This window comes from Saimiri boliviensis, chromosome 7, assembly GCF_048565385.1.
Source record: "Saimiri boliviensis isolate mSaiBol1 chromosome 7, mSaiBol1.pri, whole genome shotgun sequence".
Taxonomy (NCBI): domain Eukaryota; kingdom Metazoa; phylum Chordata; class Mammalia; order Primates; family Cebidae; genus Saimiri; species Saimiri boliviensis.
In genome coordinates this window covers 37,038,023-37,050,076 of record NC_133455.1, presented here as the reverse complement: position 1 = coordinate 37,050,076, position 12,054 = coordinate 37,038,023, and the positions used below count along the sequence as shown (strand labels likewise).

At 38.2% G+C, this 12,054-nt stretch overlaps 1 long non-coding RNA gene and 1 other non-coding gene across 3 annotated transcripts in view; one reads left to right on the top strand and one right to left on the bottom strand.

Annotated features, from left to right (window-relative positions):
- The window catches only part of LOC141585085 (uncharacterized), a 36,444-nt gene that overhangs the window by 9,022 nt on the left and 15,368 nt on the right, over positions 1-12,054 (top strand). The window lies entirely within an intron of this gene.
- LOC120365254 (U4 spliceosomal RNA) lies at positions 9,311-9,451 on the bottom strand. The gene has a single exon (XR_005580257.1). It is a non-coding gene; the product is annotated as a U4 spliceosomal RNA (small nuclear RNA).

Here is a 12,054-nt window from a genome sequence, read left to right as displayed (position 1 = left end):
ATATTCTACTTATTAATCCCTTATCAGGGGGGTAGTTTGCAAATATTTTCCCCTATTCTGTTGCACTGGCATAATTTTAAATGCAGCTTAACATCTATAAAGGCACTCCACAAAAAATGAAAGTAGGAAGCAGCAAATCTTCTCTAGCTGGAGGGAGAAAGAACTTAGCATTGAATGGGCACCTATAGTTTACCAGGTACAATACTGAATCCAATTCTCACAACAACTCTCTAAGGTTAGGTTGTCACACCCATGGTGAGGAAACCGAAGCTCAGAAAAGCTGAAGAACTGAACCAAAGTCCCAAAGCTGAGTACACAGACAAGCGAGAATTTGAACTTCTGTGTGTCTGATTGTAAGCACAGTATACTTTTCCATTTCCTCTTTTGAGAGAGGTGGTATATACATCAAAGCAGTTAAGAGGAAGATTCTAAACCTAGACTACCAATTTTCTTCCTTGGTAAAAACACTCAGTAGGATATTTTCTACCTAAACAATCACAGTTTAATATGGTTCATGGGTTTATCCACCACCTACCTTACTCACTCCCAAATCTCACTCATGAGTTTCAATGGTATATATACAATTGCCTATGGACATCTCAAATCCAACACATCCAAAACTAAACTTATTATCTTTCTCCCTTAACATGTTACTCCTGCTGTAATCCATATCTTAGTAGAATGTCACAACTGTTTCCCTGCTGGATCAACACAAAAAGAATGTCATTTTCCAGACATCTGCCAAACACTCATGTTCAGTGAAATGTACTAAGTATTCTAACGGAAAAGTAGTCAACTAATTTTAATATTTAATATTTAATAATTTAATATTTAATATTTAAAATTAGTCAACTAATTTTGGTAGTCAACTAATTTTAATATTGGGTTAAACAGATGTAAATAGGGCTTCTTAAAATCTTTAATATGCAATGTTCAATGTCAATCTCTAAGAAATGGATACAGTATTACATTAGAGATGACATTCAATTGTATGAACAGAAATCCAACTCAGTGGCTTAACCAAACTGAGATTGATTTTCCTTACAGGACAAGAAGTCAGGAGGTAGACAGTCCAATACAAATGCAGCTGCTTAAGGAAGTCACCCAGATTTGTTTGGTTTTCTCCCTCATGGATACAAGATGGCTGTTCTGCCTCTGGGAGGTGTGTTTTTATTCTAGAAAAGAGAGAAGGATAAAAGATGCATGCCAGCTGAGCCTTAAAACACTTTCCCAGTAACTTCATCCCTCTGTTCATATCGAATTGTCTAGAACTGGGTTACATGGCCTCTCCAGACCACAAGGAAGTCTGAAGAGCTAAGCATTTTAATTGGGCACAGTGCCACCCTTAACAAAATCAGGATTCTACTGGAAAGAAGAGAAGACTGGATATCAAGTAGACAACTACAGGAGCGGTATCTGTCATCAAAAGTTAGCCATTTCAGTGACGTATTTGGCCCAAGCACCTATTAACATATTTAGTGGCTTCTCATTATTGGCAGATAGAAGGCATGTTGCTTGGCTTGGCACCCAAGCAATGTCCCAGTTTAACGTATAAGGTATAATGTCCCAGCTCTTTGCCACCCACAGTGAACAACCTGCAGTCTCCAAGATGGACCTCACTGCTTCGTGCCTCCAACTTCTGTGCACCCTCTCCTCCTTTTGGCTACCTCTGGCAGGTCCTTGGAAATTCAGTTCTGATAATAACTGCTGTGACATCTTTCTTTCTTGGGTTCCTCTTCCAACAGGGTTTGTTTCCCTTCTATCCTCTCATGGCACCCCCTGCATCACTTTATTATCTTCAATTATACTTTTTTCTCATATATTGGGTGAAAGACTAGGAAAAAATTAAAAATGACTTCAGGGGCCGGTGCAGTGGCTCATGCCTGTAATCCCAGCACTTTGGGTGGCTAAGCCAGGTGGATCACTTGAGGTTAGGAGTTTGAAACCAGCTTGGCCAACATGGCGAAACCCCGTCTCTACTAAAAATACAAAAATTAGGCGGACGTGGTGGTGCATGCCTCTAATTCCAGCTACTCAGGAGGCTAAGGCAGGAGAATCACTTGAACCCCATGGGGATTGGGGGTGGAGGGGATGTGGGGGGAAACAAAAAAAGTGACTTGGCTTGAGGGCTCTGAATCTCGTGAGATGAAAAAATAATAATCTTTTTTGCAGAAATAGGAAAATCAGGAAATGTAGTGGGATTGGGAGGTGACTGATTCCATTTGGAACAGGTTGACTTAGAGAAGGTGGCAGACCAGTCATGTCCAGCAGATGCTTAAACTGGCTTTGAAGCTTAGCAGAGCAGTCAGACGATAAAATTCATAATGTTATCTAATTTGTAAATATCCTGATGAAACATTACCATGGGAAAAGACCTTGGAAGTTATTAGGCCAACCTTTTCTGAGAAAACTAAAGTCCATTTAAAACTTTTAGGCCTCAGCCTAGTCAAGGTTATTCAGCTAGTTAGGTTTGGTGACTAAGTTAGGTTTGCAGATTTAGCCTTTTCTTTGCCTAGAACTCTACGTAAGCAATTGAGAGTACAAAGATTCTACTTAATTTTTCTATCTCTGTAGCTTAAAATCAAAGAAAGTACTATTGCCCAAGTATTAGAAAATCAAGCTTAAAAAAGCTCACAATCTGCCGGGTGCGGTGGCTCACGCCTGTAATCCCAGCACTTTGGGAGGCCGAGGCGGGTGGATCACGAGGTCAAGAGATCGAGACCATCCTGGTCAACATGGTGAAACCCCGTCTCTACTAAAAATACAAAAAATCAGCTGGGCATGGTGGTGCATGCCTGTAATCCCAGCTACTCAGGAGGCTGAGGCAGGAGATTGCCTGAACCCAGGAGACAGAGGTTGCAGTGAGCCGAGATCGTGCCATTGCACTCCAGCCTGGGTAACGAGCAAAACTCCCTCACAAAAAAAAAAAAAAAAAAAAAAAAAAAACTCACAATTCTCTGAAGCAGCAATTTGATTTTAAAAAACCTTTGTCCATAGGTGGGATTTCAAGATATATAACATAGTAGAATACATTCAAGCTCTTAATTAAGCTAGATAGGCTTCTGGGTTGGTTTTACCTATAGGTCCTAATTACTCCAGACACTCTGTTGCTACACCTGTGCTGCAATTTCAAATACAAGTGCCTTTCTGAAGATTTTTATTATAAACTGTACAAGATTACAGTGCAATCTAGAGGATAAATCTATGACACAACTTGCTTCAATACTAAATTCAGTATAATCAACCTCATCTTAGAAAAGACATTCAGTTATCGGAAACATTAGAAAAACTTCGGTCGGGCGCGGTGGCTCAAGCCTGTAATCCCAGCACTTTGGGAGGCTGAGGCGGGTGGATCACAAGGTCGAGAGATCGAGACCATCCTGGTCAACGTGGTGAAACCCCATCTCTACTAAAAATACAAAAAATTAGCTGGGCATGGTGGCACGTGCCTGTAATCCCAGCTACTCAGGAGGCTGAGGCAGGAGAATTGCCTGAACCCAAGAGGTGGAGGTTGCGGTGAGCCGAGATCGCACCATTGCACTCCAGCCTGGGCAACAAGAGCGAAACTCCGTCTCAAAAAAAAAAAAAAGAAAAGAAAAACTTCATTAAGCGATATTAAAAGCATACCACCTCAGAGCTCAAATTAATGGTTTCAGGGTGTTAATACATTTTGAAAACCTGTGAATGAATTTTAAGTAAATTGGTTTGGGAGGCCGAGGCAAAGTGGATCATCTGACTTCAGGAGTTCAAGACCTGTCGGGCCAACATGGTGAAACCCCATCTCTACTAAAAACACAAAAAATTAGCCAAGTATAGTAGGGACACCTATAATCCCAGCTACCGTGGAGGCTGAGGCAGGAGAATAGCTTCAACCTGGGAGGTAGAGACTGTAGTGAGCCAAGATCACACCATTGCACTCCAGCCTGGGCAACAAGAGTGAAACTCCATCTCAAAAAAGAAAAAAAATTTTAAACAAATGGGAAGTCCATAGCCACTCAGGTTACAATAAAAATAAGTCCATTTACGTTTCTGCATGCTTCAAAATAACACCTCAATGTTCTACCTTAGACCTTCTCTACTTAAAAATGCTGCTTACTCACAGAGATATTCCTCACTAAATTTGAGAAATTAAAACTTTAAAGCCAAATTAGTTCAAAAATATTCATTGCTCTGAAGCCCAAGCACTTTTTATGCGTGTAGTAAGTCTCTCTAACATAACTATTGAAGATTCCTTCATCATAAAGAAAAAGTACATCATTTCCCCACAATCTGTCCTCTTTCAGAAATGTTTGAATGAATATAAGTTTTATTGCAAACAGATAAGAGGGCATTTTTTTTTAAATATGAGGAATGCCTGTTAGAATCCATGATATTTCTGTTAAGAACTCTGTCTTTGGTAATGTAATCTTTTAGAGTTATAGTAACACTTTGAAAATAATATTAAACTTTACATTGAAAAGAATCCTGAAGTGGCAGGGGAGTTCCCAATCTATTAATGACCCTATAGGAAGGGTGAAGGAGGTACAGATTACTATCTCTTACTCTGAAATTTAAAAAATCACAGCCTGCAGACTTGAGGTAATAAGTAGCTAAAGTCAGTAGCTTTGAATTCTTCTCACTGGTATGGTCTTAGGTATGGCACTTTTAAATACACAAAGAGAATCAAATATACTTACTGTTTCTCAGTGTGTAGTGTTTTTCCGATATATAAAATGACATTTAAGTGCCCCATTTGTGAACTCCAGATATCCAGCAATTAGTAAATAAATACTTTGAAAATGCATATCATTCAAAGAAATACATCAATAGAGTCCAACAGAGAAATGAAAACTTCCCTGTGCAAATCTAGGTGAGCCTGTCCTAATGTGCTACTTTTCTTTTCTTTTTTTTTTTTTTTTGAGATGGAGTCTTGCTCTGTCACCCAGGCTACAGTGCAGTGGCGCAATCTTGGCTCACTGCACCTGCTGCCTCCCGAGTTCAAATGATCCTCCTGCCTCAGCCTCCTAAGTGGCTGGGATTACAGAAATGTGCTAATTTTTAAAAATACTTTTAGTAGAGATGGGGTTTCACCATGTTGGCCAGGCTAGTCTTGAACTCCTGACCTCAGGTGATCCACCCGCCTCAGCCTCCCAAAGTGCTGGGATTACAGGCGTATGCTACCATGCCTGGCCCTAATGTGCTTACTTTTGATAGAATTTTTTTTCTCATTATAACCAATAACAAATAGCCATTTATTGGGGATTTAATGTACAGCAGGCCCTGTGCTAAACACTCTACATGCAAGATCACCTTCAGACCTCTTAGTCACCCTAGGGAGAGACTGTCAATTGTCATCCTTGCTTTACAAATTAGAATTGAGACTCACCCAACTAGTAAATAATAGAGCTGAGACTGTAACCCAACCACTGGACTCCAAAGCCCATGAGTGAAACCACTATGTTCTTCATGGGTCTTTGGGAAATATAGAAAAGCAGTTAGTCAGGCAAACATATCTTCCAAAGAAACTGAGGCAGGAAAATAGGTTTTGGAGGCAGGGAACATAAGGCTGATTCACACTTCAGCTATAACAAGAAGTATCCTCTCCATAGGGCATAGACAATAAATGACTTTGTAACTACTTCATCTTCTTCATTTACATAGGGTGTACCTGAAGTAACAAATGGAATCCTCTAGGTACTTAAACTCCCCAAAATTCTGTAACTGGGCCTTTGAGCCTCTATGCTTAGGCCTGTTCCCACACTGTGGACTGTACTTTCATTTTCAATAAAACCCTTCACTCCTTCCTTGTGTTGTTTGTGCGTTTTGTCCAATTCTTTGTTCAAAACGCCAAGAACCTGGACACCCTCCACTGTTAACAAAACCAGCTTTCATTTTGGTATGTCTCCTTCTAATCTTGTATCTAACCATACAATTTTTGTTCCATATTTTCTTCGCTTTTTTTTTTTTTTTTTTTTTTTAGACAGAGTTTCACTCTTGTTGCCCAGGTTGGAGTGCAGTGGCTCAGTCTTGGCTCACTGCAACTTCCACCTCCCAGGTGCAAGTGATTCTCCTGCCTCAGGCTCCCTAGTAGCTGGGATTGCAGGCATCCACCACCACGCCCAGCTAAATATTTGTATTTTTAAATAGAGAAGGGGTTTCACCATGTTGGCCAGGTAGGTCTCGAACTCCTGAATTCAGGTGATCCACCCGCCTCAGCCTCCCAAAGTGCTGAGATTACAGGCATGAGCCACTGCACTCAGCCTTTCTTCACTTATTATTATTAGAAATTTTACACCAACATGAGTTTTTGTGCTTGATCCATACTGTTCCAGTGAGTGGATCTACCTCATAATAATTAATGCCACATTTATCTGGACACTCGTGTTATTTTCAGATTTTTACTATTATTCATAATACTTTTATAGTTGTTTCTGTCAAATAAACATTGTTAATCTGAGATTTTTTTAAAAAAATTATTCCCTATAACCATTAAAATGAAAATACCAGGTCAAAGAGAAGTTAACATTTAGACCACATTGTCAAATTTCTCTCCAAAAAGGCTGCATCCATCTGTACAACGATCACTAAGGTATGGTGCCTATTTCACCCCACCCATACCAGCATTGAATATTATGCTTTAAAAGTAGAAATTTCCCAATTCAGTTTGTGAAAAGTGATATTTATATTAGTATTTATTTAATTGGATTGTATATAAAATTGAACTTTTTTTCTATGCTTGCTAATCAGTTTTATTTCACCCTTTTTTTTTTTTTTTTTTTTTTTTTGAGACGGAGTTATGCTCTTGTTAACCAGGCTGGAGTGCAATGGCGTGATCTCGGCTCACCGCAACCTCCGCCTCTTGGGTTCAGGCAATTCTCCTGCCTCAGCCTCCTGAGTAGCTGGGATTACAGGCACACGCCACCATGCCCAGCTAATTTTTTGTATTTTTAGTAGAGACGGGATTTCACCATGTTGACCAGGACGGTCTCGATCTCTTGACCTCGTGATCCACCCGCCTCGCCCTCCCAAAGTGCTGGGATTACAGGCATGAGCCACCGCGCCCGGCTTATTTCACCCTTTTTACCAGTTTTCTAAGGTGGCATTTCCAATTTTCTAAAGAAATGAGACCTTTCTCCATTTCTAGTGTACGCATTTAATGCTGTAAATTTCCCTCTAAGCACTGCTTTTGCTGTGTCCTATGAATTTTAGTGAGTTGTACTTTTATCTACATTTAATTCAAAATATTTAAAATTTTATCTTGAGATTTCTCCTTTTGCTCATAGGTTATTTAGAAACATGTTGTTTAATTTGCAGATATTTGGGGATTCTCCAGCTAACTTTTCTGAGATCGTATTTTGTATAATTTCTATTCTTTTAAATTTGTTAAAGGATGTTTAATGGCCCAGCATATGACCTATCTCTGTGTATACATCATGTGAATTTAAAAAGAATGTGTAATTCAGCTGTTGTTGAAGTACTTGATATATGTCCAGTAGGTCAAATCAACTGATCTGTTCAGGTCATCTATAGCTTTACTATTTTCACCCTTTTCAAATGATAGTCATTGTTTGCAGCTAGTAAACAACAGAAGAGGAAAGTAAACAGAAAACGAACTACATTTTTAGTGTAAATTGTAGGAAACAGACTGCCATGCATGCTTTCTATGAAGCTTTTGGTTTGTATCTATCACCTCTTCCCACAATGAAGAGGATGTAAGAGAGGAAAAGCAGGGTAAGAGGTTGAGTCAGAAACACAGAATAAATTGTTGAAAGGAAACACCAAACACCTGACCAGTCAGATTTTTTCCATATTTTATATTATGCTTTCATGCCTATTGAAAAAAATAAATGCTTGTTGAAGATTTTAATCTTTACAGGCATTCTTTGGAACTCTTGGTTTTTCAACACAAAAGTGATTGTATAACTCTTTAAAAAGGTATCTATATAATCTTATGTTTTAAACTGCCTTTCTTTTTCACTGAAAAATAGCAAAAACTCATGGCTATAGAGTTGGAAGGTAACTGTAGTACACAAAGTTTGGCCGATCACATAGTGTTTTAGTTTTAAGAGCTGCTTCCAAAGCAATCAGACTATTCGGAAAAACTTTTTCATAACAAATGTGTTCTTCCTTTAAAATGTAAACAATGAGCCAATCTTAGAAGCAAACATTGACCGCAGAGTCATATCAAGTCCATTGCTATAAGAACTTTAGTTTTAACAATGCAAAAACGTGAAGGATAGGTTTACTTTTTAACTCCAACCCTGTTCAAAGATCACTTATTGGCCTCTGAAGGAACAGGTGGCATGCCTGTTACAGTTTAACAGGTAGCCTCTGGGTGAGGTATAGAAGTTCAGATGCCTTTGGATGCTTTGGATGCTCTCATGTGTGGCAGTATGCACTTGCTAAAACATTCTTCTCTCTGGATCTGGAAGCCTAGAGTCTATATCCATATTAGGCACTGGGCAGGTGTTCCAGACTTCTGAGTCATGGATGAAAAATGCCATCTTGCAACTGACGCAGCAATTCCTTTGCCAAGAAATCATCACTTGAAATATTCAAGTTCTTGGTAAATAAGATTGATTTTCTATCTGTAACATATATCAGAGTATTCATCCTTTTGATAACAAAATTTACAGGGAACATTTTTCTAATAGAGGCACCCTAATTATACTAGGCTTTCCAAAGCATTCCAGATTCACTTCAAATACCAGCAACTCAATTCTAGTCCACTACTCAGATCTGTTGGTTGAGTTGAATTGGAATTGTATTACATTTATAGTTAATTTAAGGAGTATTTACATCTTTAGGGAATTGAGTTTACGTTTTTATAAATGTGGTATATTCTCCATGTATTTAGGTCTTCTTTAAGACATGTCAACAAAATTGCATAATTTTCCTCATAAAAATCTTGCCAATCATTTACTAGATTAATTCCTAGACATAGTTTTGATTATTTTATATATATTCAAAAGTAATATTTCTTAATATTTGCTGTATGGGAACATAATTGATTTTATATTGATCATATATTGATCTTATATCCAGCAATCTTACTAAATTCCTAATTCTAATACTTTGTAGTCTCTTATGCCTAACTACATGTTTTCATATAAACAACCATATTGTGTACATTTAGGGATCATTTATTTCTTCTCTCCAATCTTTATAATTTTTATTTGTTTTTCTTTTCTTTTCTAATTACATTGGCTAGAATATTTAGTACATTTTGAATAGTCACAATATTGGAGGACTGGTGATATCCTTTATTATCTTTGTGAGGTAAGCAATATGCTTTAAATTTTTACTCTTTTTTTTTTCTTTTATGATTCAGTCTCTGTTGAGACTGCCAAAAATTGCCAACGCTGACTATATTTCAAGTCGTCATGGTGGGGTATTGGGAAAAGTTTTCAATTAGCAATAATTGTGCCTTGGATAAACCTCATTGGCTATGATGCTGCCACTGTGCAAAGCTAAAATATTTGTTTTTTAGCTGGCAGTAGATGTTTTGTACCGAGAGAATTCAAGCTATGTAATCGCACTATTGCTGGAGTTATTTCCTTTCTTAAACATTTTCTCCTATGTTTACTGTCTCTACTAATTGATTTGCCCTTTACACACTCTACGTCCAAATTTTGCATTTGCTTTTCTCATTTCCAGGGGTATGCTTTTGTGAAATTGAATATTGATTGTGGAATTTCCTACTGAGAACTTTTTTCTCTTCTCACTCAAGGTATTAAATTTCTTAATATTCATGGCTTCTAGAAAGAATTAAATTTAAAAATAAAATTTACCTTCAAAGACAATGAAATGACCATGGATCCACCAAACACTTCCATAAAATGTTCTTTATTTTTTCCTGCAGTATTCTCAGTACTTCCAAATATGCAGGTTGCTTTGTTGCACAACATTGGGAATGCCATGCACATCACTGTTTGTGTGAGTAGCATGCCCTGGGATTCTGCAGTGTGCAATCTTCAAGCCTGAATGTGGTAGCCCTGCCTACGCTTTTCACTTTTCTGTCTAATTAGGACTGTGGGGTCTCGCTCAAGCAATTAGTGATAATCTACTAATGCCTAACTCCAGAAGCAATTCTAAATATGTTTCAAAAAAATTTCTACTTTCAGCTGCAAGCAGAAAAAAATATTATGTCTGGAAGATATTTTATGATAATACAGCTTTAATAGGCAACCTCATTCTATGTCAAATCAGTGTTGACAAAATATTCTTTTATTTAGTATTTTGTAATTAAGTAAATTGTCACTTCTGTTTCTATAAACACAACTAGGATGAGGTAAAAAAATGGGAAGAGAGGGGAGGAATTCATTTTGGTGAAAGAATCGACATAATAGTAATATAATTACAACTCTCACTGGTAGTGATAATAATACTTGTGATGAGATGAGAATGGTAAGGTAGTAACAATCATCATGATCACCGCCATCACAATGATGCTGATATGCCCATGAATCCTAGTTGTTTGGCTTAGTTCCAAGTTTAAGTTGTATTATGGTTTAGTTTCTGCCATAAAAAATTCTTCAAAGCAGACAGGGAGAGGATTTCACAGCAAAGCTTCTGCTTTCACACCAAGAAATGATATATACCAAACTTACAGTGACACAAGATTACCAATTATATTATAACTTTTCAAACTCTCATCCCATGTACAAGCAAGGTCAGAAACAAGTAGCTTTCTTTAGACAGGCAGGCCTTTAGTTATATACTAAAAAGGGCAAAGACTATAGCCAGTTCATCTTTTAGCTGCATATCTAGAGTTTTAAGTTACATATGTATAACATACATTGTAGGTAATATGGAGAGACTTTATAGAGATAGATAGATATACACCTATATGCAGTGAATGTATTTGTGGAATATCTTATTCATTCAGTATTGGATAGCACAGGTCTAGACCTCACAGGGGGTTACCACAAAGGTGTGCAATAATATGTGCAAAGTGCAGAGTAAGTGCGTGTAAATAGCTTGCACTAGCAGAAAAAACCACTGAATGGAGCCAAAAGAGGAATATAAATCAATCATGATCCTGGTAGAATAAAGTTGAGATGCTCTGGTGTGTTTGCAAATAATGATGCTAGTGAAAGAGCTAAACAGAAGGCAAAAATAGAGACTGCAGGTTCTTTTTTTTTTTTTTTTTTTTTTTTTTGAGACGGAGTTTCGCTGTTGTTACCCAGGCTGGAGTGCAATGGCACAATCTCGGCTCACCGCAACCTCCGCCTCCTGGGTTCAAGCAATTCTCCTGCCTCAGCCTCCCGAGTAACTGGGACTACAGGTGTGCACCACCATGCCCGGCTAATTTTTGTATTTTTAGTGGAGACGGGGTTTCACCTTGCTGACCAAGATGGTCTTGATCTCTTGACCTTGTGATCCACCTGCCTGGGCCTCGCAAAGTGCTGGGATTATAGGCGTGAGCCACCGCACCCGGCCCAGAGACTGCAGGTTCTAAGAAAATGTTATGCACAGTCAAGAGTTGGAAAGCAACTTAACTTAAAAAATAAAATAAAAACCATCTACCCTGGCAGTGTATAAGGCATACTAGGCTTGCTGCTAATATGAAGTAGCCAGGGATATTTGTCTTTCTATCACTGGTGCCAAGCACAGGATAAGTCTCAATAAATATTTGTCAGCAATGGACAAAGAGTGATCAATTAGATAGCTACGTGGCCTACTTAAAAATACTGCACTTCACCAACGTCGCATGAGGTTCAAGAAAAATCTGTTTCTGAGTTGTTTTTGTGGGTGTGGTTCACAGACAACATTGGTGACACATCCGGAAAGACGGCAAGCAGAATGAGAATGAGTGCTACAAAAAGTGATCTCACTGCCACTGCATGGGTGGGCCTGGGAGTCAGTTCTCATGCAAGCCCATTAGTTCTAGAAAATTCTCATATGACTAAGAGAAAGCTGACAGGAATCGAACAGATTTCATCATTAAACAAACAGAAAACATCAAGTAAGTAAGGGAAAATGTAGAATGAGGTTGGGAGAAAACATTTTTAGATACTTTTATGGTCTCCTGACTCTTTCATTCTCTTTCTCAATCAGCTCTTCTCCTACCCC